Raw genomic sequence first — 23,859 nt, 5'->3', positions numbered from 1 at the left:
CCACCATAACTTAAAGGGATTGTCTGGGACCTGACGTCCTCCAGTGGTTTCTTCATGGCCTTGTTACGACCCTGGGATTTCCTGTATTTCGCAGGTATGGCCGGGCCGGTGGATTATAGTAACACTGACCCCCATAACACTGGTAAGTATTAGCTTGTGATGCAAACAGGGTAGGAAACCTTGTGGGGGGGTCTCATCATGTTGTTCAGGATCAGATGCAAAAGAGCAAGTAGACGAGGTGGCCGAGTGGTTAAGGCGATGGACTGCTAATCCATTGTGCTCTGCACGCGTGGGTTCGAATCCCATCCTCGTCGAATCTTTTTCATAATTTGGCCCTCTGAGTGCCTTCCTGACGCAGTATAGTACCCCTCAGTGCCCCCCACACTTTGACGTCCAAGGAGTGAGCCACAAGCTGTATTCATTACTCACTGCTCTGTTCTAGAGTCTGGTGTAGTGTCAGCATTCCCTGTCTGGAGCACAGAGGTGAGTAATCCAGATCACCACTCACATCCTGGGGCTCCTGTAATACCAATGAGTACAGGTTGCACTTCTAAGTTAAGAATGGCGCCCACTAGGGGTACAGTGTTCCCAGCCACAGCATGGAGCTCGGGAACTGAGTAGCACCAAAGCAAGTGCGGCACATCAGTACAGGTCAGTACTTCTCTATATATGTCCTGCAGGTTCCTGAGTGAGATAGAGACAGTTATGGAGTGGATTGTGCTATATTTACTGTCAGCAGACTCCACCCACCCACAAAGAGATGTTAATAAATCAGAAAATAAGATTATACAGTCTGAATATACACCAGGTAATCTGGAGGCAGTTTTAGGCCAGGTTTAAGCTTGCACCAGGCCCTCCATTGAGTCCACTGGGGAACCCGAACAACGTAAAACCATTTACCTGCGGACCCCATACCCTATAATGGGATCTAACTAGTGTCCGCTGGTGTTATACTGAAAACAGCGGAGAAAAAGTCCTCAATGCAGGGTGTGAACCTAGCCTAAGCCTGTCCAGACTGAGGGGGAGGGGTATATCTTATATAGCTATTTGCACTTTTATTTGCTGCACTTTGGGACTTGTCAATGGTGTTTTGCACCAATTTTGGCTTCATTTACGTCAACCTTGAAATGTTTCCTTTTGCTGGGCAGTGTGGCTGTGGTCCCAGCTGTGCTAGGCCCGGGTCACATCTGCATTCGGGTTTCCGTTTGAGGAGTCCGCTTGGAGACCCCCTGAATGGAAACCTATACAGATTATAAAGTGGTTACGTGGGAAAACCCACCTACTCCATAGACTATATAGTCGGTGTTGTTTTGTGCGGATACCGCTGGGCGGGGTTATAGGAGACCTAGGTCTCTGTCGCAACCATTGAGGAGATCAGTTTGCAGCCAATCTAGTGTGAGTAGCTGACACAGAGAGTGCCGGAGCATCCCTGCAGACAGCAATGTGACTGGTTCTCAACGTCCCCCCATACAACCTATAAGAATATAGTTATTTGCCCCATCTAGAGACAGCCCTGAGAAGGGATTCAGCTGTCTGGATTATTGAACACTGTGCCAGGAGGAGCAATAGAGGATACTGACAGGAGGAGTTCACTCGGACCTGAGCAAAGGTAACCAGATCCCTGTCAGGACTCCCTGCACCACTATCCCCAGTATCCATAACTGAGGAGGCTTACTGCTGTTGTATCTATTCCCAGTTGCTGAAATAAAGCTGTTCCCTGTTCAACTACAAGCACTGGTATCCTGAGTGCAACTCCCTCACCATTAGGGTGCTTACCAACACCATCACACTAGCCCCTGCACACAGTATTATCCCCCATAGTGGCCCCTGCACACAGTATTATGCCCCATAGTAGCCCCTGCACACAGTATTATCCCCCATAGTGGCCCCTGCACACAGTATTATCCCCTATAGTGGCCCCTGCACACAGTATTATCCCCCATAGTGGCCCCTGCACACAGTATTATCCCCCATAGTGGCCCCTGCACACAGTATTATCCCCTATAGTGGCCCCTGCACACAGTATTATCCCCCATAGTGGCCCCTGCACACAGTATTATCCCCTATAGTGGCCCCTGCACACAGTATTATCCCCTATAGTGGCCCCTGCACACAGTATTATCCCCCATAGTGGTCCCTGCACACAGTATTATGTCCCATAGTGGCCCCTGCACACAGTATTATGTCCCATAGTGGCCCCTGCACACAGTATTATCCCCATAGTGGCCCCTGCACACAGTATTATGTCCCTTAGTGGCCCCTGAACACAATATTATGCCCCATAGTGGCCCCTGCACACAGTATTATGACTCATAGTGGCCCCTGCAAACAGTGTAATGCCCCATAGTGGCCCCTGCACACAGTATTATGCCTCATAGTGGCCCCTGCAAACAGTGTTATGCCCCATAGTGGCTCCTGCACACAGTATTATGTCCCATAGTGGCCCCTGCAAACAGTGTTATGTCCCATAGTGACCCCTGCACACAGTATTATGTCCCATAGTGGTCCCTGCACACAGTATTATGTCCCATAGTAGCCCCTGCACACAGTATTATACCCCATAGTGGCCCCTGCACACAGTATCATGTCCCTTAGTGGCCCCTACACACAGTATTATACCCCATAGTGGCCCCTGCACACAGTATTATACCCCATAGTGGCCCCTGCATACAGTATTATGCCTCATAGTGGCCCCTGCACACAGTGTTATGCCCCATAGTGGCCCCTGCACACAGTATTATGTCCCATAGTGGCCCCTGCACACAGTATTATACCCCATAGTGGCCCCTACACACAGTATTATGTCCCATAGTGGCCCCTGCACACAGTATTATCCCCCATAGTGGCCCCTGCACACAGTATTATGCCCCATAGTGGCCCCTGCACACAGTATTATGCCCCATAGTGGCCCCTGCACACAGTATTATGCCCCATAGTGGCCCCTGCACACAGTATTATGCCCCATAGTGGCCCCTGCACACAGTGTTATGCCCCATAGCGGCCCCTGCACACAGTGTTATGCCCCATAGTGGCCCCTGCACACAGTCGCCGGACCCCCTAATTTCCCGGGCACTGTGGCAGCCGCTACCCCTACTACCCCGTAGATATGCCATTGATGCCTGCTATCTCTGTTGTTGTTGTTTGTATCTCTTAGCTGTGTACCGCCCCCTAGTGCCCTCATTAGGCAGAACATAGAATATCAGTTTTTATTGGAATGTTCCTTTAAAGCAGTAATCCCTTGTTGCTCCAAATCCGCTGATCTTGGGACAGTTGGATTTTTTTCTCTAGCCCCCACCATTCCTGAGCAATCTGTGTAGTTAGTTTCGCCACCCAATATGCTAATTAGGCTCTCTATAGTCAGATGGGCGGTTCCCAGACTTGCTTTATTCCAGGACCGCCCACCTGACAGCAGTGAGTCTAGTTAGCATATTGAATCAATAGATTAGTTTCTATGGAGGCTTGCAAAAAGTTGGAGTTGAAAAGTTTTAACCCCAGCAGAGAAGGCTGAAATTACACTTCATAACAGGTAGCGTGGCCGAGCGGTCTAAGGCGCTGGATTAAGGCTCCAGTCTCTTCGGGGGCGTGGGTTCGAATCCCACCGCTGCCAGTGGAAATTTTTTCACAACAATCTTTACTTGACAAAGCAATGTGAACACGACTGTGTATATAACATTATTACAAATCGCTGTATATTATTATTCTATGGGAAGAATATGCAAATCCGCCTTCCATGATGTAATTAGGAAGACAGTTACTGCCTCATTGTTGCAAACCAATAGAGGGCGCTCACTGGAATGTGCAAGCCTGTCTTAAGACAGGATTCCAGTGAAATAACCCAATAATGGCTGCTCCCTTTAGCCTCATGCCCGACCTTCCAAGAGGCCTTTGTTTAGCAATGACGCTGGGATTATTACCAGGTTATAGTCTCTCAATCGAGGACAGCTGTTTCGATCTGGTTGGATCTCATCAGCCCGATGTAGAGAGGACTATAACCTGGTAGAGGTGAGAGGCTTAGACAGGGTTCGGGGGATATTGTCACTCCTTAGGGAGAGACCACCATATAGGTGTGTGGAGACTTGTTAAGCCTTTAGCACTCCACTTTGCAAGGAACTATGGGAAGAATATGCAAATCCGCCTTCCATGATGTAATTAGGAAGACAGTTGCTGCCTCATTGTTGCAAACCAATAGAGGGCGCTCACTGGAATGTGCAAGCCTGTCTTAAGACAGGATTCCAGTGAAATAACCCAATAATGGCTGCTCCCTTTAGCCTCATGCCCGAGGCATTCTAGTATTATTTTTGTTTGATATAGAAGTGATCAGATATCTACAACTTGCACTTGCCTTACGTAAAGTATTTCTCTTGATGATACATCAGTCCTCCACTAGGTGGCGATATAAGTACACAAGATTCACAGACCTAGATAAAAAAAAAAAAGCAAATGACTCTTAGATGATGCAGCATTTCTCTATGTAAGGCCGGCTTCACCCGACAGACATGGTGCGGGAGATACAGATTGGATATCATCAATATTTTCCAGATTAAATTGTGACTGGGTTATCTGCAATGTTAGGAGCCCCTATTATCTGAATTATAGTACAGAACAGTAGAACCAGAGGGAGTCAGGGACACCTAGAACCCTATAATGTTAGGAGTCCGGGTCCCATGTCAGGGTTCACTGCAGGAAATACGACTGAATCTCCCAGATCATGGAGTTGGCCTAAGGCCTCATTCAGATGACCATAATGTATCCAATAAAGCAGACCCGGTAGTGGGTCCAAGGTCCTGAACTAAGTACAGCCTTTGATGAAATACTTTTGGGTCATTAGACCTGTGGCTGGGCAGGGATTGTTGGCAATAAAAGTCTTATTTCGGTGTCTATATGAGATTATTGCGAAGAAAATGCATTTATCTATAAAATATAGTGTAGAATACTATCAGGGCCCCTAGGAACCTATCTATAAAACATAGTGTAGAAGACTCTTAGGGCCCCTAGGAACCTATCTATAAAACATAGTGTAGAACACTTTTAGGACTCCTAGGAACCTATCTATAAAACATAGTGTAGAATACTCTTAGGGCCCCTAGAAACCTATCTATAAAACATAGTATAGAACACTCTTAGGACTCCTAGGAACCTATCTATAAAACATAGTGTAGAATACTCTTAGGACTCCTAGGAACCTATCTATAAAACATAGTGTAGAACACTCTTAGGACTCCTAGGAACCTATCTATAAAACATAGTGTAGAATACTCTTAGGGTTCCTAGGGACCTATCTATAAAACATAGTGTAGAATACTCTTAGGACTCCTAGGAACCTATCTATAAAACATAGTGTAGAATACTCTTAGGACTCCTAGGAACCTATCTATAAAACATAGTGTAGAATACTCTTAGGGCCCCTAGGAACCTATCTATAAAACATAGTGTAGAATACTCTTAGGGCCCCTAGGAACCTATCTATAAAACATAGTGTAGAATACTCTTAGGACTCCTAGGAACCTATCTATAAAACATAGTGTAGAATACTCTTAGGGCCCCTAGGAACCTATCTATAAAACATAGTGTAGAATACTCTTAGGGCCCCTAGGAACCTATCTATAAAACATAGTGTAGAATACTCTTAGGACTCCTAGGAACCTATCTATAAAACATAGTGTAGAATACTCTTAGGGCCCCTAGGAACCTATCTATAAAACATAGTGTAGAATACTATTAGGACTCCTAGGAACCTATCTATAAAACATAGTGTAGAATACTGTCAGGGCTCCTAGGAACCTATCTATACTACATAGTGTAGAATACTATTAGGGCTCCTAGGAGTTCATCTGTCTGATTTCTAGATCTCTAAGGCAAACACAGGTGAAGTTATATCAAAATTAAAGTCACATTATTATACTCCAGGGTCTCTTCAGTGGTTCAGAGGAGGGGGAGCCCTGGGGAAGTGTAAATAATAAAAACATTCATACTCGCCTTACCTCTTTTTGGCCTCTGACACTCGCTCTCCATTTTCTTGGTGATGTAACGAGCCCAGGGTCTCCATTATGGCCTGTGAAAGAACCTTAATGGTGACATGGAGATGCGGAGCATCATGATACCATGACGCTCGTTGTGGCCATGTGACCACTAGTGGCCTCGCAGGCCTCAGCAGTGACCCCAGATACATGACATCACCAACAAGGTGGAGAGTGAGCGTCAGAAACTGTGAAAATGTCCAAAAGAAAAATTTTCTATTTTTATTTATATAATTTTGTAGCTGTTTTATAGTAACATTTAGCTATATGCACTTTTGCACGTTATGTTTGAGTCGGCTCCAATAATGGCCTGGGGGCTGTGTAGTCAGTAGCATAAAACATGGCTCAGAGTCTGACTCCATCTCCTACTTTGCTACAGCCAAACACTTATTTCACTGATGTTAGCAAAAGGAGAGTGTGGCGGTAGCTGTCTCTATCAGGCCCCGGATACTGAGAGGACCTGGAAGGTCCCTCTGCTTCATAAAATATACCATCATGCTATATAGCACAAGGTAGGTAGGGTTCCCAGTACAGATTGGGCATTTGGGCTCAGGAACTTTAATTTACACCTCTATCTCACTTCTTCATACATGGTTGACGACCATGGTCAGAGAGAAGCAGTAAAGCACCTCCAATATCTAGAAAAGTAAATATGAAACAAACTATACCTCTACAAAAACAAGAAGTTGCACCAGCACCAAGAGCATTACTGCAAACATCTAGTGTATAAAAGGATACATGAAGATGAGGTTCTTGGTACTTTTACATTTTTAACAAATTGTAATTGTAAGCTCATCTTCCCCGACAAGGCGACCTTAGGTGGGCCATATTGTTTGGCAGCAACTTGTCTGTGTTTCTTATATTGTGCTTTTGGGGGGGTGGCTGACCTCCATTTTGGTTCATGCAAGCCACCCATCTGTCCAAGGCTGATTTTAATTAGCGTACAATATGGGTGAACTACACTCCCCTATTCATTCAGAGATTAAGGTTAAGGTCACACTGGGCTTTTTGGTCCAGAACCTGAGGCGGAGGTCACCTCAGGTTCCAGACCAAAAACCAGGTAGCCACGGCTGAATGCCAGTGCACTGTACCGGCATCCAGTCGCGCACTCTGCTCCGGTTTAGGCCCAATGAATGAGCCTAGTTGGGAGTGTCTTCAGGCCCCATTGAAGTCAATGGGATTCTGTTTTGAAGCGCTGATTCTGACACGAGTTTACATGTCAGAATCAACGCCACGTTAGATCGTGTGCACGGGCCCTAACAGAGCTCGACTTGTTGAAGCAGATGGGCTTATAATCACTGGTTGATCAAAATGTAAAAGTACCAAGAATCTCATGTTCATGTATCTTTATATATACAGTCGGTATTTGCAGTAATGCTTTTGGTGCTGGTGCAACTTTTAGTTATTGCAGCCACCGCGATGGGCACCTACACTTCTTGTTCACATTCTTTGGAACTGCTGTCCATTTATTCTGTTTTTATTGAACCATACATCTAATTATTTGTAGAATATCATATATAATAATTCATTATCCAACTTCACCCAAAACCAGACCCAACTCCAACCCCGACGTCCTGCTGACTGATCACAGTTACCACCTTCTCACGTCTCCTGGTAAGCTTCTATGGGTGGGGATCTTCAGCTTTTTGTCTCGTTGTTGTTTGTATTACTTGTCCTCCTTTGAGTTGGGGAACATGTTGGCTCTTGTAGCAGGACAAATGACATAAGACCTAGATGACAAGCCCGAAAAGAGATGTTCCACTTTGCTTTTTGCAGCACATTCTTCTCCTTGGCTCAAGCAGGTGTGCATGTGCGGATCAGTAGGAATATCGTTCAGCTGAGATAATTGAAATGGTCACCATAACTTATTAGTATCTGAGCATGAGGTTCTGCACTAACACGCTAAATAATTCACGGTTCCTTATGTGCTGGTACATGTTTGCAGCCATGTTGGCACATGGGTACTACTTTGGGGCACAACTCACAATAAGATGCTCAGAGTAGAATGTACAAGGTTTGGCACGTTCTGTAGATATAAGAAATCTCCAAGTAAACAACACAAAGTCATCCAAACAAGAAGACGAGGTGGCCGAGTGGTTAAGGCGATGGACTGCTAATCCATTGTGCTCTGCACGCGTGGGTTCGAATCCCATCCTCGTCGGGGATGTTTTATAAAAATGACCCCCACAGTGTCCCCATACATTGTATGTTTTCCCCCTTAGTACCCCAAAACACAGTGTATTGCCCCCTCACACACCCAGTGATGTCCAAGGAGGGAGCCATATTCCTTAACCACTGCTCTGCTTCATGAAGGAGCGGGGAACAGAGAGGTGAATAAAGGATCCAGCCAATGACTCTGAGCCACAACATGTATGTTCAATTGCTATACTAGATGATGGTTTCAGGTGGCAAAAAGTTTGAAAATTTCGACATTTTCATGTCGCTTATAGGTAGCGTGGCCAAGTGGTCTAAAGCGCTGGGTTAAGGCGCCAGTCTTTTCGGGAGCGAGGGTTCCAATCCCACTACTACTATGTACATTTTCTTTTACACGATTCTTACTTGACTGTTGTATTGGAATAAGGCTGTGTATATAAAATTATTATTATAACATTATTTCTGTTTGGTATAAAAGTGATCATCTACAACCTACCTTTGGAAAATGTTTCTCTTGATAATACGTCAGTCCTCCGGTAGGTGGCGATATAAGTACAAACAATTCACAGATCTAGGCAAAAATAACCCCATAAAAAACAAAAAATGCCAAACTCACAGATACAATATTTCTTTGTGTAAGGATCCATGCACACATACATGTGCTAGCCCATTATTCTCCATGTGTGTATTATTACAGGTCTGTAGGGCCATGAACCCTGAACAGAACACGGTCTGGGTTCACTAAAGGAAGCAAATATGGCTATGGCGACGTGGCCAGCGTTGTCCTTGTGCTGTCTGTTTTAACTCAGACTCGACACATGTGCACTCTCTTGGTCATGTAGCCTTAGGCCATCTTCATATGAAAAGATTTGGCCCGAGAGATTCAGACATCATGTTGGACTTTGGACCGTGACCTGGACTCCCACCATTATATTAGGAGTCCTCGTGTCCCCATAGCGCTACTATCTCATACTGAAAAGAGAATTACTATAATGAAGAGTAGAAACATGGGGAAGAAGTGACTCCCTACATCACAGAGCACTATAATGCTGCGAGTCCCAGCTCAGGGTTTAGCCTGGAAATTCTGTCAACCGGTCCATATCTCCAGGACCAAATCTGTCTGTGTCAAGCCGGTCCAATGACCTGAAGTATCTCATCACAAACCCCATCATATTGTAAATTTAGGTCATTTGTGGCTGGGCAGGGATTTTTGGCAGTAAAAGACTAATTCAGATGGCCCTACTATTGCAAATATGGTGGTACTGAATTTTAATGGGGGCAGCTTAGCGTTGGACTGGGTACAAGAGGATCCTCCAAGGGGCCCAACTCATAATGGTCTAGCAGAAGACCATTTGAAGGATAACGTGGTCTATTTCCTAGGGGTTTTTGAAGGGTGGGCTGCAAAAATTTTATCTAGTGGAGCCAAGGAACCTCAATCCAACATTGGTGCAGTATAGAGAGTCCTTTCTATGCGGACTGGTTTTATATTTTCAGGACTCCCTGTTGAGTGGTTCATGGGAACGTTGCATCTGATTGATTACCTATTAACGTAGTATTTACTTTAGAGTATTGAATTATGCCAAGTCCTTGAGTCTTATCTGCAAGCCATAATAATAGAAACGGGAACAGATGTCTACTTGGTGAGCCCGAAACATTTACCTAAAAGATATTCAAGTTATCAAGTGGCTGCTGCTATTCCGGAGGGGGTGGAGCGGAATAGCAGCATCGCTCCTGCCGCTGCTAGCTTCATGCAGGGCAGGAGCATAGCGATGTTGCAGGCACCTGTGCCGGCGTCTATACTCCCCGGCATCTGCCTCTCTATTACAGCGGATGCTGGGTCTGCATTACATTGTGAAGGCTGTACGTCCGATGCCTAGCTGCATCAGGAGTGCACACGCAGGGCCAGTGGCATAGAAGTGACGACTTCTCGCCGCTGGCTTTGCATATGTAATCCTGCCCACCAATGACGCAACAAAGCCGGAAGAAAGAAGAATTTACAGCATCGAAGACTGGTGAGTATGCGACGTGGGAAATACCCCTTTAAAGGGTATATATCCCCATTTTATTCCATGTGTTCTAAGATGGCCGTATGACGGCTGTTTTTGAGAAACAGATCTGCGTGAATAACGCCTTAGGTTGCATCTATGGTGATCTTTAGAAGCAGAGATATCTCCATAGATTCCCTTGCTGACATTACCATTGATATCATATTTGTTCTATAGCAAATCAGAGGACTACTATGGTGCGGTGTTTCAGACCAGGACCCGTATACAAACCGATGGAGTTTCTGTCGTTGGAATCGGAGGCACGGGGTAGATGTGAGTGCTGGATTGTTATGGGTATAGCCTCAGTAACAGACTTAGTAAACAATACGAAAATGAACTGGACAACCCTTTTACTTTGGTAAGAGTAAATTTCCAAAAACTTGACTCTTTCTATAGACTCCCAGAGGTAACAATCACAAACCCACACAAAAAAAAACTTCTGTAACGAGACGAGGTGGCCGAGTGGTTAAGGCGATGGACTGCTAATCCATTGTGCTCTGCACGCGTGGGTTCGAATCCCATCCTCGTCGAGCATGTTTTATAAAATGACCCCCTCAGTGTCCCTTATACATTGTATGTTTTCCCCCTTAGTACCCCAAAACACAGTGTATTGCCCCCTCACACACCCAGTGATGTCCAAGGAGGGAGCCATATTCCTTAACCACTGCTCTGCTTCATGAAGGAGCCGGGAACAGAGAGGTGAATAAAGGATCCAGCCAATGACTCTGAGCCACAACATGTATGTTCAATTGCTATACTAGATGATGGTTTCAGGTGGCAAAAAGTTTGAAAATTTCAACATTTTCGCATTGCTTATAGGTAGCGTGGCCAAGTGGTCTAAGGCGCTGGCTTAAGGCACCAGTCTCTTCGGGAGCGTGGGTTCCAATGCCATCACTACCTTTGACCATTTTCTTTTACACGATTCTTACTTGACTGTTGTATTGGAATAAGGCTGTGTATATAAAATTATTATAACATTATTTCTGTTTGGTATAAAAGTGATCATCTACAACCTACCCTTTCCTTTGGAAAATGTTTCTCTTGATAATACGTCAGTCCTCCGGTAGGTGGCGATATAAGTACAAACAATTCACAGATCTAGGCACCCCCCCCCCCCCTAAAAAAACAAAAAATGCCAAACTCACAGATACAATATTTCTTTGTGTAAGGATCCATGCACACATACATGTGCTAGCCCATTATTCTCCATGTGTGTATTATTACAGGTCTGTAGGGCCATGAACCCTGAACAGAACACGGTCTGTGTTCACTAAAGGAAGCAAATATGGCTATGGCGACGTGGCCAGCGTTGTCCTTGTGCTGTTTATTTTAACTCAGACTCGACACATGTGCACTCTCTTGGTCATGTAGCCTTAGGCCATCTTCATATGAAAAGATTTGGCCCGAGAGATTCAGACATCATGTTGGACTTTGGACCGTGACCTGGACTCCCACCATTATATTAGGAGTCCTCGTGTCCCCATAGCGCTACTATCTCATACTGAAAAGAGAATTACCATAATGAAGAGTAGAAACATGGGGAAGAAGTGACTCCCTACATCACAGAGCACTATAATGCTGCGAGTCCCAGCTCAGGGTTTAGTCTGGAAATTCTGTCAACCGGTCCATATCTCCAGGACCAAATCTGTCTGTGTCAAGCCGGTCCAATGACCTGAAGTATCTCATCACAAACCCCATCATATTGTAAATTTAGGTCATCTGTGGCTGGGCAGGGATTTTTGGCAGTACAAGAGCATACCTCCCAACTTTTGAAGAGCTGAAAGAGGGACAAAATATGACTCCGCCCATTCTCATTCAGTTTTCATGTGCTCCCACACAGTATAATCTTCCTACAGTCACCTGTAAATTATATGTCCCCCTCCATCTCTCCCAGCTTCATACAACCCTTTATCTACCCCCAGTTTCATGTCCCCCCCTCCATCTCTGCCCCCAGTTTCATGTCCCCCATCTCTGCCCCCAGATTCATGTCCCCCAATCTCTGCCCCCTGATTCATGTCTCCCCCCCTTCATCTGCCCCAATGTCATGCCGTTCTCCCCCCCTTCATCTGCCCCAGTGTCATGCCATTCTCCCCCCCCTTCATCTGCCCCAGTGTCATGCCGTTCTCCCCCTCTTCATCTGCCCCAGTGCCATGCCATTCTCCCCCCTTCATCTGCCCCAGTGTCCCCAGTGTCATGCCGCTCTCCCCCCCTTCATCTGCCCCAGTGCCATGCCATGCCATTCTCCCCCCCCTTCATCTGCCCGTGTCATGCCGTTCTTCCCTCCCTTCATCTGCCCCAGTGTCATGCCATTATCCCCCCTTCATCTGCCCCAGTGTCATGCCATCTCTCCCTCCTTCATCTGCCCCATTGTCATGCCGTTCTCGCCCCCCCCTCATATACCCCAAGTTTCATAGGCCCCCTACATTAAGTACCCCTCAATGTTTAACACAAACAAACACTTATACAGTACTCACCTTCCAACGCTCCTCCGCCGCTCTCTCCGCTCTCACTCCACTCACATAGCTGTAGGCCCGATGTGACGTCATCACATCGCACCTACACACGCCGAAGCCGGAGCGCCGCAGTGGTAAGGCAGGAGCTGAGCTGTGACAGCTCCTGCTTTACTCGCTTATATGTTCAACTCATTGGCGTCCGAGGACGCCGATGAGTTGAAATCGAGACATACCTCCCGCCGATCGGGACCGCGGAAAAGGACACCGAATTTGTGATTGTCCCGCGGAAATCGGGATGGTTGGGAGGTATGCAAGAGGATCCTCTAAGGGGCCCAACTCTAACACAATAATGGTCTAGCAGAAGACCATTTGAAGGATAACGTGGTCTATTTCCTAGGGGTTTTTGAAGGGTGGGCTGCAAAAATTTTATCTGGTGGACCCAAGGAACCTCAATCCAACATTGGTGCAGTATAGAGAGTCCTTTCTATGCAGACTGGTTTTATATTTTTAGGACTCCCTGTTGAGTGGTTCATGGGAACGTTGCATCTGAGGTCTATATACGATAAGAAATTGATTACCTATTAATGTAGTATTTACTTTAGCGTATTGAATTCTGCCGAGTCCTTGAGTCTTATCTGCAAGCCATAATAATAGAAACGGGAACAGATGTCTACTTGGTGAGCCCGAAACATTTACCTAAAGTATATTCAAGTTATCAAGTGGCTTATCCGCAGTGACTAGTCACAGGGCCACCGATAAAAATGCCTGAAATGGTTGTTTTTTTCCCCCACGAGCCTGTTGCATCCAAGGGGCATCCGGGTTGACAGATCCCTCTGACTTGTGAATCTATTGCCAGGTCCGTGAAAACTGACTAAAATAGGACGCGTTCCATTTTTTGGTGTTCCAATAGAGATGGGCATTTGGGTTTGGCCCAGAGATTTGTTTCAGATCAAATTAGCTTGCCACAAACTTGAAACTATTATACTCTGGGGTGTCGGGGTATCGTCACACCATAGGGAGACACCACTATTTAGGTGTGTAGAGTCTTTTAAGCCATGAGCGCTCCACTGTGCAAAGGAACATGGGAAGAATATGCAAATCTGACTTCCATGATGTGTCTTCAGAGTCATGCACCCTGGGGTCATCGCTGAGGCCCAACTCCATGCGTTACTCTAACTTTTGGATAATTCTAGTTGAATCCGGTGTCTTCTAAATTGGTTTTCTCATCTTTACTTAAAGGGGATATATCCCCATTTTATTCCATGTGTTCTAAAATGGCCATATGACGGCTGTCTTTGAGAAACAGATTTGCGTGAATAACGCCTTAGGTTGCATCTATGGTGATCTTTAGGAGCAGAGATATCTCCATAGATTCCCTTGCTGACATTACCATTGACATCATATTTGTTCTATAGCAAATCAGAGGACTACTATGGTGCGGTGTTTCAGACCAGGACCCGTATACAAACCGATGGAGTTTCTGTCGTTGAAATCGGAGGCACGGGGTAGATGTGAGTGCTGGATTGTTATGGGTATAGCCTCAGTAACAGACTTAGTAAACTATACGAAAATGAACTGGACAACCCTTTTACTTTGGTAAGAATAAATTTCCAAAAACTTGACTCTTTCTATAGACTCCCAGAGGTAACAATCACACACCCACACCCACACCCACACACAAAAAAACTTCCGTAAGTAGACGAGGTGGCCGAGTGGTTAAGGCGATGGACTGCTAATCCATTGTGCTCTGCACGCGTGGGTTCGAATCCCATCCTCGTCGAACTTTTTGTGGTTTCTCTACTACATATGTTAGTTACACCTAGGTTGCTAAACAATTTTAAAAGACAATTTAACACAGAATCCCAAGTCATAGAAATAAGAATGAATGGACATATTCCCTTACGTCCCACCAGCAGCACAATATGGGGTATTTCTGTCCCTGTTTTCTGGTAGGACAGGTAGAATTTTTAATTTATATTACATATTTGATTGCAGGACAACATCCTTATAAGAGGGCAAAAGAGACCTCCCTCCCGCCCCCTTGTGTTTTTTTTCGGTACTGTTTAGTGGGACATTTTTTCTCAAAAGTATTTTGAGGGTTAACTACTTACTTTTTAGCAGTTTTCCCCTTTTCATGTTCATTTCTTTTCCTTGGGATCTTGTATTCCTCAGGCTTTCTTGTTTCTCCCCACTGTGCTCTGTGCCAGGGGCCATTCTAAGCTGAATGTGTTTGCCCTTGTCACATAGCGGCCTTTTAGCAGCTTCTGGTCTGGCTGAGAGCTTCAGCGGAGCTTCGGAGCTTGGGGAAGTGACGTTGTCAAATCAGGCTCCGGAACCTTTAAGTGGGTCCTGTTTAGAGGGGGGACCCTTTATTCTGTTACACTTTTGTGGCCTGCTTCCGATAGCATTGGATTGCACTACTGGCCTAGTTTCAGGGCACATTCCGACAATCACTGTTCACCTTCCACTTCGTAATCACATATGCCACTGTCGATTTTGGGTAATTCAGTTCGCTTACTTACTCTCCTCCTATCTCTCGTCCAATCTGCTCTTTGACAGTCAGGCTTCAGACCCCGGCACTCCACTGAAACTGCCCTAACAAAAATCACCAATGACCTTCAATGACCTTCTAACCGCCAAAGCCAAGCGCCATTACTCTGTCCTCCTCCTCCTTGACCTCTCCTCTGCCTTTGACACAGTTGACCACTCCCTATTGTTAGAAATTCTCTCATCCCTTGGCATCTCGCACCTGGCCCTTTCCTGGATCTCCTCATACCTCACCGACCGCACATTCAGTGTCTCCCACTCGCACACCACCTCCTCACCTCGCCCTCTCTCTGTAGGTGTCCCCCAGGGCTCCGTCCTAGGACCCCTCCTGTTCTCCATCTACACCCTTGGCCTGGGCTAACTCATAGAATCTCATGGTTTCCAGTACCATTGCTATGCCGATGACACCCAAATATACATCTCTGGACCAGACATGGCCAGTTCCAGATTTTTTAGCGGCCGTAGCCTCCTTCCTCTCCTCCCACTTTCTCAAACTCAACATGGAGAAAATAGAATTAATCATTTTCACCCCATCCTGTATGGCCCCTCCACTCCACCCAACCCATCTATCAAAGTTAACGGAACCCCACTTACCCCTGTCCCACAGGCCCGATGTCTTGGGGTAACCCTGGACTCCGACTTATCCTTCAAGTCACACGTTCAAACCCTCAACACCCCCTGTCGCCTCCAGCTCAAGAACATCCACCGAATCCGCTCCTTCCTCACCCCGGAAACTACCAAGATGCTTGTCCATGCCCTCATAATCTCCCGCTTAGACTACTGCAACACCCTTCTCCATGGACTCCCAGCTAACACCCTCGGCCCCCCCCACAAGTCCACTTTAAACTGTGCTGCTCGCTTAATTCACCTCTCCCCCCGATCTTCATCGGCTGCTCCCCTCTGCCAGTCCCTCCACTGGCTACCTATAGCCCAGCGAATTCAAGCTACTAACGCTAACATACAAAGCCATCCACAACCTGTCCCCTCCATATATCTCTGAACTAATCTCCTTCTACCTGCCCACGTATAACCTCAGATCCTCCAATGACCTCCTACTCCGCTCTGCTCTCATCCGCTCCTCACACAACCACCTCCAAGATTTCTCCTGTGCATCCCCCATACTCTGGAACTCCTTACCACGACACATAAGACTGACCCCCACAATCACAGGCTTCAAGAAGGCCCTGAAGACTCCCCTATTCAGGAAGGCCTACAACCTCCAATAACACTATCACCGCACCGCCATCTGTACAGTCTCCCCCTCTCCTTCTGTCTCTACCCCCTTCCCCCACACATTGTAAGCAATCGCGGGCAGGGCCCTCTACCCCACTGTGCCAGTCGCTCACTGTTAGTATTATATCTACCTGTATATTTTGTGTATTGTATGTAACCCCCAAATGTACAGCACCATGGAATTAATGGTGCTATATAAATAAACAATAATAATAATGTCCCTTAGGGCCCCTTCACACGGAGTATATGCTTGCTGATACTGAACGTGTAACACATCCCGAATCAGCGGCGTTAAAACAGATCCCAGTGCTTTCTATGGGAGCCGGCATACACGCGTATCATATTGAAAGCAGTAGGGAAAAAAGCAGCCCATTCATTTCTATGGAGAGCGCACGTATGCCAGCTCCCATAAAAAGCAATGGGATCTGTTTTAACGCCGCTGATTCGGGATGTGTTACACGTTCAGTAGATAAGTGATGCACCGCCCGAGCAATCTTCCTTTTGTGAGAGGAGGGTAGAGAGATCGTCATGTTGAGAGAGTCTAGAATAAGTCCCAGGAACTGAACTTGAGTTGATGGCACCATCACTGACTTCTGCCAGTTTACCAGCCACCCCAGCTTGTTTAGTAGAGCTACAACAGTCTGCACCTGCGTGGTAAGAACCTCCTTTGAATGGGCCTTGAGAAGCCAGTCGTCCAGATACGGGACTATAAATATGCCTTGAAGGCGCAGGGCGGCAGCGACCGGAGCTATGACCTTGGTGAAGATGTGGGGGGCGGAGGATATGCCGAACGGGAGGGCTGCGAACTGAAAGTGCGCCTCTTTCCCTTCTATGTATACGGCAATCCTTAGGAACTTTCGGTGTGAAAGATAAGTACGTGGAGATAGGCGTCCTTCAGGTCCAGAGTGACAAAGTGATCTCCCGGCTGTAGAAATGGCAGCACTGACCTGATGGTTTCCATGTGGAAGCGCACCTTGCGGATGAAGCGATTCAAGTATCTGAGATCGATAATCATGCGCCACTCGCCTGATGACTTGGGGACCAAGAAGACTGGAGAATAGACGCCTGTGCCTTGATCTGCGCAGGGTACCACTTCCAGCGCGGCCTTGTCCATGTACTCTTGAATCGACTTCTCCAGATGAAGTTGTTTGGAGCCCTGAAGAGGGCGGGTTCTTCTTTTCTGGTGGCTGGGAAATAAAGTTGATTTTATAACCCTCCTGGATCGTCTGGATGACCCAGGGGTCCCAAATCTGTTGGTGCCAGGCACCCACATAGTGGGAAAGACGGCCGCCCACCACAAGGGAGGGGGGGGGAGAGGTGGGGAAATTAGGAGGCATGCTTACGCCCACGAGAGGAGCACTGACCTCTTCCTCTGCCGGACCGCCTCTGGCCTCTGGATCCTCTTCTAGAGGCTCCCTGTCCCCGAAAGGAGCAGCTCTGTCCTTCAAAGGGCTGTGGCAGTTTTTTGCCCTTGGAGTCGGCCAATCCCTCCATGATGCGGTCAAGCTCCTTCCCGAACAGCCGGCCAGGTTCAAGGGGGAGGCTGCATAGGCTGTTCTTGGAGGTGAGGTCGGCGCTCCAGGGCTTCAGCCACAAGGGTCGACGGGCGGCTGTGGACAATGCCATCGATTTGGCGGCCAATATGGTCTGAAATTGGGTGGCCTCGGTCAAGTGATCCAACAGCAAGTTGATGTCTGACATTGCCGCCAGGAGGTCGTCCTGGTCCACTCCGGAGTTGATGTCCTTCGAGAGAGACGAAAGCTATGCCCGCAAGCCAGTGACCACTTCATTGGCAGCAATGCCGAGAGAGGCTTGGGCAGAGGAGGCCGAGTAAATTCGTCTCAGGGATCCTTCCACCCGTCGATCCATAGGATCCCTCAGGCTCGACCCGTCTTCAGTTGGGAGGACCGTACGCCTCGACAACTTTGCCACCGCCACATCTACCTTGGGCGGGGGACCCCACGATTTTAACTGGGCTTCAGAGACGGGAAACAAAGCCTTAAACTGTCTGGAAGGGGCATCAGGCGGAGCATCTCCGACGTGGGTCTAAAGGTGCGGGACCTGCGGCTTGAGCCTTCTCCCCCATCCCGGTCTCTGATCCTGAGTGTCTTAAACACCCTAGAAATCTTCTCCATGGGGAAGATCTCTTTTTCATCCTCAGAATCGTCCTCCGAAGACTCCACATCCCTGAGGCGTAGGTTCTCCAAGGGTGGAAGTGACAACTCGCACGGCTCCAGGCGCAGTCTCTTGGCCAGGTGGGAGACGGTCGTCTCCATTCTATTCATGGAATCTATTAATTCTATTCATGGATTTTGTCATCCCCGACAAAACCGGTATTGGGAGTCATCAGGAAGCAGAATCCTGCAGGTGGTACACGCAAGGTGCTTCCTCTTAGACGCCGCTTTTCTCCGTGGAGGAAGAACAGGAGGAAGAAGGCGACATTCTGAGGAAGAAAGGAGATACACAGCACTAAACAAAATTGCCCCCATGGTAGGGAGAATCCTCCCCCCCTCCCCCCCGGCCACCACCAAACCTTACTAGATGTAGAAAGGGCAATTCTTTCCACTGAACACGAATCACTGCAAGAGTTTCTCCGTGCTGCTTGTAACCGGAGCGACAAGCACTGAATGGTGGGTAGGGGGAGAACTTATAGGCCAGAGGGGAGGAGCTTTCTGGAGGGACCGCCCCTCCTATTGTTTAGGCTGAAACAGGGATAATGGGGATAATGGGGGGACCCCCCCAATCCTCTGGGACTCAGGTCCTCTTGGGGGGGGGGGGCCTCCAAACCCCTCAAGTAAAAAAATCCGCACGTTTCTAGGGGACGGGGCCACCGTGCGTCTCGGGAACCTAGAGAAAGCCGTCGGACCTGGGAACCTAGAGAAAGGTTCCTAGGTCGGGAAGTTCCCCCCTGCACAGGGAAGCCCCGGCTCCAGCATGGACTCCCCCGGCGGGGGGAGAATGAAAGCTTGGCAAGAAGGAAAAAGAAAAAAGAAAAAGAAAGGTCTTCCACTGCTAGGTACACCAAAAGAGGGGGGAGAGAAGCAGACCCCTATGAGAGGTCAGAACCCCTGCTCGCCCCTTGATCACCTGTCCTGTCCCACAGGACAGAAAAAAACACAAGAGAGGAGCAGGTCTTCTGGCCTCTTATAGGGGTCAAAGGTGTTAGGTAATTAAAAATTCCACCTGTCCTAACAGCTCATAAGGGCAGGAATACCCCAGTTGTGCTGCTGTTGGGTGTAGGGCAAAAGACTTTTGTACACGAGCGGTAGAAAGACCGTTTGGACATATTAGCTATAGAGAAAGGAACATCAGTCTCATGCTGGAAATCTCCTGGTAAAATGCACAGATAACCCCGACGTGATTTGAACACGCAACCTTCTGATCTGGAGTCAGACGCGCTACCGTTGCTCCACGAGGTCGATAAAAGAACTGTGTTTTTATTCCATTTAGTGGGAGTCTGTCACCAGAACCCAGCAAATCAACAACCCTAGCAAACGAATAGGTTAGGGTCACCCGAATCAGATACTCCTTCCCCCTTTTGAATGGCTGCCTCCTGCAGCCGGTTAACGCTGTTTTTTTCAATATGCAAATCAGCACATTGGAGCCACCAGGGCGTTACTGTTGCTCGAAAAGGTGAACCTCACATCCTTCCTTGCTCCATAGGGCTCATGCACATATTGACTATAACCTTGAGGGCGAGGCAACGGAGTCAGCAATTTGCAAGGGGAAGATACTATTTCAATCACTTGACCCTCACCTAGCTCTCTTCGGCGCTGGGTTCTGTGACAGACTCCCTTTAACAGCGTTTTTCCATCACTAAACGCTGATCTTGAGCGACTGAATGACGACTATTGAAGAAAGACTTTTTTACACGAGCGGTAAAAAGACCGTTTGGACATATTAGCTGTAGAGAAAGGAACATCAGTCTCATGCTGGAACTCTCCTGGTAAAATGCACAGATGACCCCGACGTGATTTGAACACGCAACCTTCTGATCTGGAGTCAGACGCGCTACTGTTGCGCCACGAGGTCTCGGGGTTGACTGTTTACAGAGCCTTTTTGGCACCCAATATCAACGATAAAAAGTTGATCATCTGCTCGTTCTGATTGATATCATGATTTTGAATAAAAGAAATATTACCCCAATTCAGAAAGGATCAAAATAGGCATGCGTTGATATCTTGCCGCCAGTGTAAAGCGATCCCCAGAAAACAAGCCAGCTCTTTCTACTCACCATATTTCTGGCTTGGCGCGATCATGCCAATCCCAGCCTACCTCGGCATAATTTGAAAATGGAGCCTTTTCTTCTGGAGCGAGACACGCGGCCAATGCCCCATAAGGTGGATGAATGGGCGTTCCATTTACCCCATTTAACAGCAAGTTTCATTGGCGACATCCCGATTGTGAGTGGGCGATAAAGGAATTTTGAAGAAAGACAATTTTCCAAGACTCCCAAGTGGTAGAATAAAGACGGAACAGGACATAGTAGTTTAGGAACACGCACATTGATTTTTTCCTGGAAGTCTTATTACGGAGCATTTTGATTCTTTTTGGGTTCCTAGATGATGAAAAAGACGGGAACTGACCCCGACGTGATTTTAACACGCAACCTTCTGATCTGGAGTCAGACGCGCTACCGTTGCGCCACGAGGTCGATAGAAGAGCTATTTTTTTATTCCATTTAGTGGGAATCTGTCACCCGAACCAAGCAAATCAACAACCCTAGCAAACGGATAGGTTAGGGTCACCCGAATCAGATACTCCTTCCCCCTTTTGAATGGCTGCCTCCCGCAGCCGGTTAACGCTGTTTTTTTCAATATGCAAATCAGCACATTGGAGCCACCAGGGCGTTACTGTTGCTCGAAAAGGTGAACCTCACATCCTTCCTTGCTCCAAAGGGCTCATGCACATATTGACTATAACCTTGAGGGCTAGGCAACGGAGTCAGCAATTTGCAAGGGGAAGATACTCTTTCAATCACTTGACCCTCACCTAGTTCTCTTCGGCGCTGGGTTCTGTGACAGACTCCCTTTAACAGCGTTTTTCCATCACTAAACGCTGATCTTGAGCGACTGAATGACGACTATTGAAGAAAGACTTTTTTACACGAGCGGTAGAAAGACCGTTTGGACATATTAGCTGTAGAGAAAGGAACATCAGTCTCATGCTGGAAATCTCCTGGTAAAATGCACAAATGACCCCGACGTGATTTGAACACGCAACCTTCTGATCTGGAGTCAGACGCGCTACCGTTGCGCCACGAGGTCTCAGGCTCAACTGTTTACAGAGCCTTTTTAGCACCCAATATCAACGATAAAAAGCTGATCATCTGCTCGTTCTGATTGATATCATGATTTTGAATAAAAGAAATATTACCCCAATTCAGAAAGGATCAAAATAGGCATGCGTTGATATCTTGCCGCCAGTGTAAAGCGATCCCCAGAAAACAAGCCAGCTCTTTCTACTCACCATATTTCTGGCTTGGCGCGATCATGCCAATCCCAGCCTACCTCGGCATAATTTGAAAATTGAGCCTTTTCTTCTGGAGCGAGACACGCGGCCAATGCCCCATAAGGTGGATGAATGGGCGTTCCATTTACCCCATTTAACAGCAAGTTTCATTGGCGACATCCCAATTGTGAGTGGGCGATAAAGGAATTTTGAAGAAAGACAATTTTCCAAGACTCCCAAGTGGTAGAATAAAGAAGGAACAGGACATAGTAGTTTAGGAACACGCACATTGATTTTTTCCTGGAAGTCTTATTACGGAGCATTTTGATCCTTTTTGGGTTCCTAGATGATGAAAAAGTCTGGAACTGACCCCGACGTGATTTGAACAAGCAACCTTCTAATCTGGAGTCAGACGCGCTACCGTTGCGCCACGAGGTCGATAGAAGAGCTATTTTTTTAATCCATTTAATGTGAGTCTGTCACCAGAACCCAGCAAATCAACAACCATAGCAAACGGATAGGTTAGGGTCACCCGAATCAGATACTCCTTCCCTCTTTTGAATGGCTGCCTCCCGCAGCCGGTTAACGCTGATTTTTTCAATATGCAAATCAGCACATTGGAGCCACCAGGGCGTTACTGTTGCTCGAAAAGGTGAACCTCACATCCTTCCTTGCTCCAAAGGGCTCATGCACATATTGACTATAACCTTGAGGGCTAGGCAATGGAGTCAGCAATTTGCAAGGGGAAGATACTCTTTCAATCACTTGACCCTCACCTAGCTCTCTTCGGCGCTGGGTTCTGTGACAGACTCCCTTTAACAGCGTTTTTCCATCACTAAACGCTGATCTTGAGCGACTGAACGACGACTATTGAAGAAAGACTTTTTTACACGAGCGGTAGAAAGACCGTTTGGACATATTAGCTGTAGAGAAAGGAACATCAGTCTCATGCTGGAACTCTCCTGGTAAAATACACAGATGACCCCGACGTGATTTGAACACGCAACCTTCTGATCTGGAGTCAGACGCGCTACCGTTGCGCCACGAGTTCTCAGGCTCGACTTTTTGCAGAGCCTTTTTGGCACTCAATATCAACGATAAAAAGCTGATCATCTGCTCGTTCTGATTGATATCATGATTTTGAATAAAAGAAATATTACCCCAATTCAGAAAGGATCAAAATAGGCATGCGTTGATATCTTGCTGCCAGTGTAAAGCGATCCCCAGAAAACAAGCCAGCTCTTTCTACTCACCATATTTCTGGCTTGGCGCGATCATGCCAATCCCAGCCTACCTCGGCATAATTTGAAAATGGAGCCTTTTCTTCTGGAGCGAGACACGCGGCCAATGCCCCATAAGGTGGATGAATGGGCGTTCCATTTACCCCATTTAACAGCAAGTTTCATTGGCGACATCCTGATTGTGAGTGGGCGATAAAGGAATTTTGAAGAACGACAATTTTCCAAGACTCCCAAGTGTTAGAATAAAGAAGGAACAGGACATAGTAGTTTAGGAACACGCACATTGATTTTTTCCTGGAAGTCTTATTACGGAGTATTTTGATCCTTTTTGGGTTCCTAGACGATGAAAAAGACAGGAACTGACCCCGACGTACTTTGAACACACAACCTTCTGATCTGGAGTCAGACGCGCTACCGTTGCGCCACGAGGTCGATAGAAGAGCTATTTTTTTATTCCATTTAGTGGGAATCTGTCACCCGAACCCAGCAAATCAACAACCCTAGCAAACGGATAGGTTAGGGTCACCCGAATCAGATACTCCTTTCCCCTTTTGAATGGCTGCCTCCCGCAGCCGGTTAACGCTGATTTTTTCAATATGCAAATCAGCACATTGGAGCCAGCAGGGCGTTACTGTTGCTCAAAAAGGTGAACCTCACATCCTTCCTTGCTCCAAAGGGCTCATGCACATATTGACTATAACCTTGAGGGCTAGGCAAC

At 47.0% G+C, this 23,859-nt stretch overlaps 12 non-coding genes across 12 annotated transcripts; 5 read left to right on the top strand and 7 right to left on the bottom strand.

Annotated features, from left to right (window-relative positions):
* Positions 1–232: 232 nt before the first annotated feature.
* Positions 233–314, top strand: TRNAS-GCU (transfer RNA serine (anticodon GCU)). Its single transcript has one exon. It is a non-coding gene; the product is annotated as a tRNA-Ser (tRNA).
* Positions 315–3,525: 3,211 nt separating this feature from the next.
* TRNAL-AAG (transfer RNA leucine (anticodon AAG)) lies at positions 3,526–3,607 on the top strand. Its single transcript has one exon. It is a non-coding gene; the product is annotated as a tRNA-Leu (tRNA).
* Positions 3,608–8,096: 4,489 nt separating this feature from the next.
* Positions 8,097–8,178, top strand: TRNAS-GCU (transfer RNA serine (anticodon GCU)). The gene has a single exon. It is a non-coding gene; the product is annotated as a tRNA-Ser (tRNA).
* Positions 8,179–10,664: 2,486 nt separating this feature from the next.
* On the top strand, positions 10,665–10,746 carry TRNAS-GCU (transfer RNA serine (anticodon GCU)). The gene has a single exon. It is a non-coding gene; the product is annotated as a tRNA-Ser (tRNA).
* Positions 10,747–14,367: 3,621 nt separating this feature from the next.
* TRNAS-GCU (transfer RNA serine (anticodon GCU)) lies at positions 14,368–14,449 on the top strand. Its single transcript has one exon. It is a non-coding gene; the product is annotated as a tRNA-Ser (tRNA).
* Positions 14,450–19,796: 5,347 nt separating this feature from the next.
* Positions 19,797–19,868, bottom strand: TRNAW-CCA (transfer RNA tryptophan (anticodon CCA)). The gene has a single exon. It is a non-coding gene; the product is annotated as a tRNA-Trp (tRNA).
* Positions 19,869–20,409: 541 nt separating this feature from the next.
* On the bottom strand, positions 20,410–20,481 carry TRNAW-CCA (transfer RNA tryptophan (anticodon CCA)). The gene has a single exon. It is a non-coding gene; the product is annotated as a tRNA-Trp (tRNA).
* A 550-nt stretch (positions 20,482–21,031) lies between these two features.
* On the bottom strand, positions 21,032–21,103 carry TRNAW-CCA (transfer RNA tryptophan (anticodon CCA)). Its single transcript has one exon. It is a non-coding gene; the product is annotated as a tRNA-Trp (tRNA).
* A 541-nt stretch (positions 21,104–21,644) lies between these two features.
* Positions 21,645–21,716, bottom strand: TRNAW-CCA (transfer RNA tryptophan (anticodon CCA)). Its single transcript has one exon. It is a non-coding gene; the product is annotated as a tRNA-Trp (tRNA).
* A 550-nt stretch (positions 21,717–22,266) lies between these two features.
* On the bottom strand, positions 22,267–22,338 carry TRNAW-CCA (transfer RNA tryptophan (anticodon CCA)). The gene has a single exon. It is a non-coding gene; the product is annotated as a tRNA-Trp (tRNA).
* A 541-nt stretch (positions 22,339–22,879) lies between these two features.
* On the bottom strand, positions 22,880–22,951 carry TRNAW-CCA (transfer RNA tryptophan (anticodon CCA)). The gene has a single exon. It is a non-coding gene; the product is annotated as a tRNA-Trp (tRNA).
* A 550-nt stretch (positions 22,952–23,501) lies between these two features.
* On the bottom strand, positions 23,502–23,573 carry TRNAW-CCA (transfer RNA tryptophan (anticodon CCA)). The gene has a single exon. It is a non-coding gene; the product is annotated as a tRNA-Trp (tRNA).
* Between the last annotated feature and the right edge of the window lie 286 nt (positions 23,574–23,859).

Source organism: Leptodactylus fuscus, chromosome 5 (assembly GCF_031893055.1).
Source record: "Leptodactylus fuscus isolate aLepFus1 chromosome 5, aLepFus1.hap2, whole genome shotgun sequence".
Classification (NCBI taxonomy): Eukaryota; Metazoa; Chordata; class Amphibia; order Anura; family Leptodactylidae; genus Leptodactylus; species Leptodactylus fuscus.
Note: the sequence above shows the minus strand (reverse complement) of the source record. Positions and strands in the feature narration are given on the sequence as shown.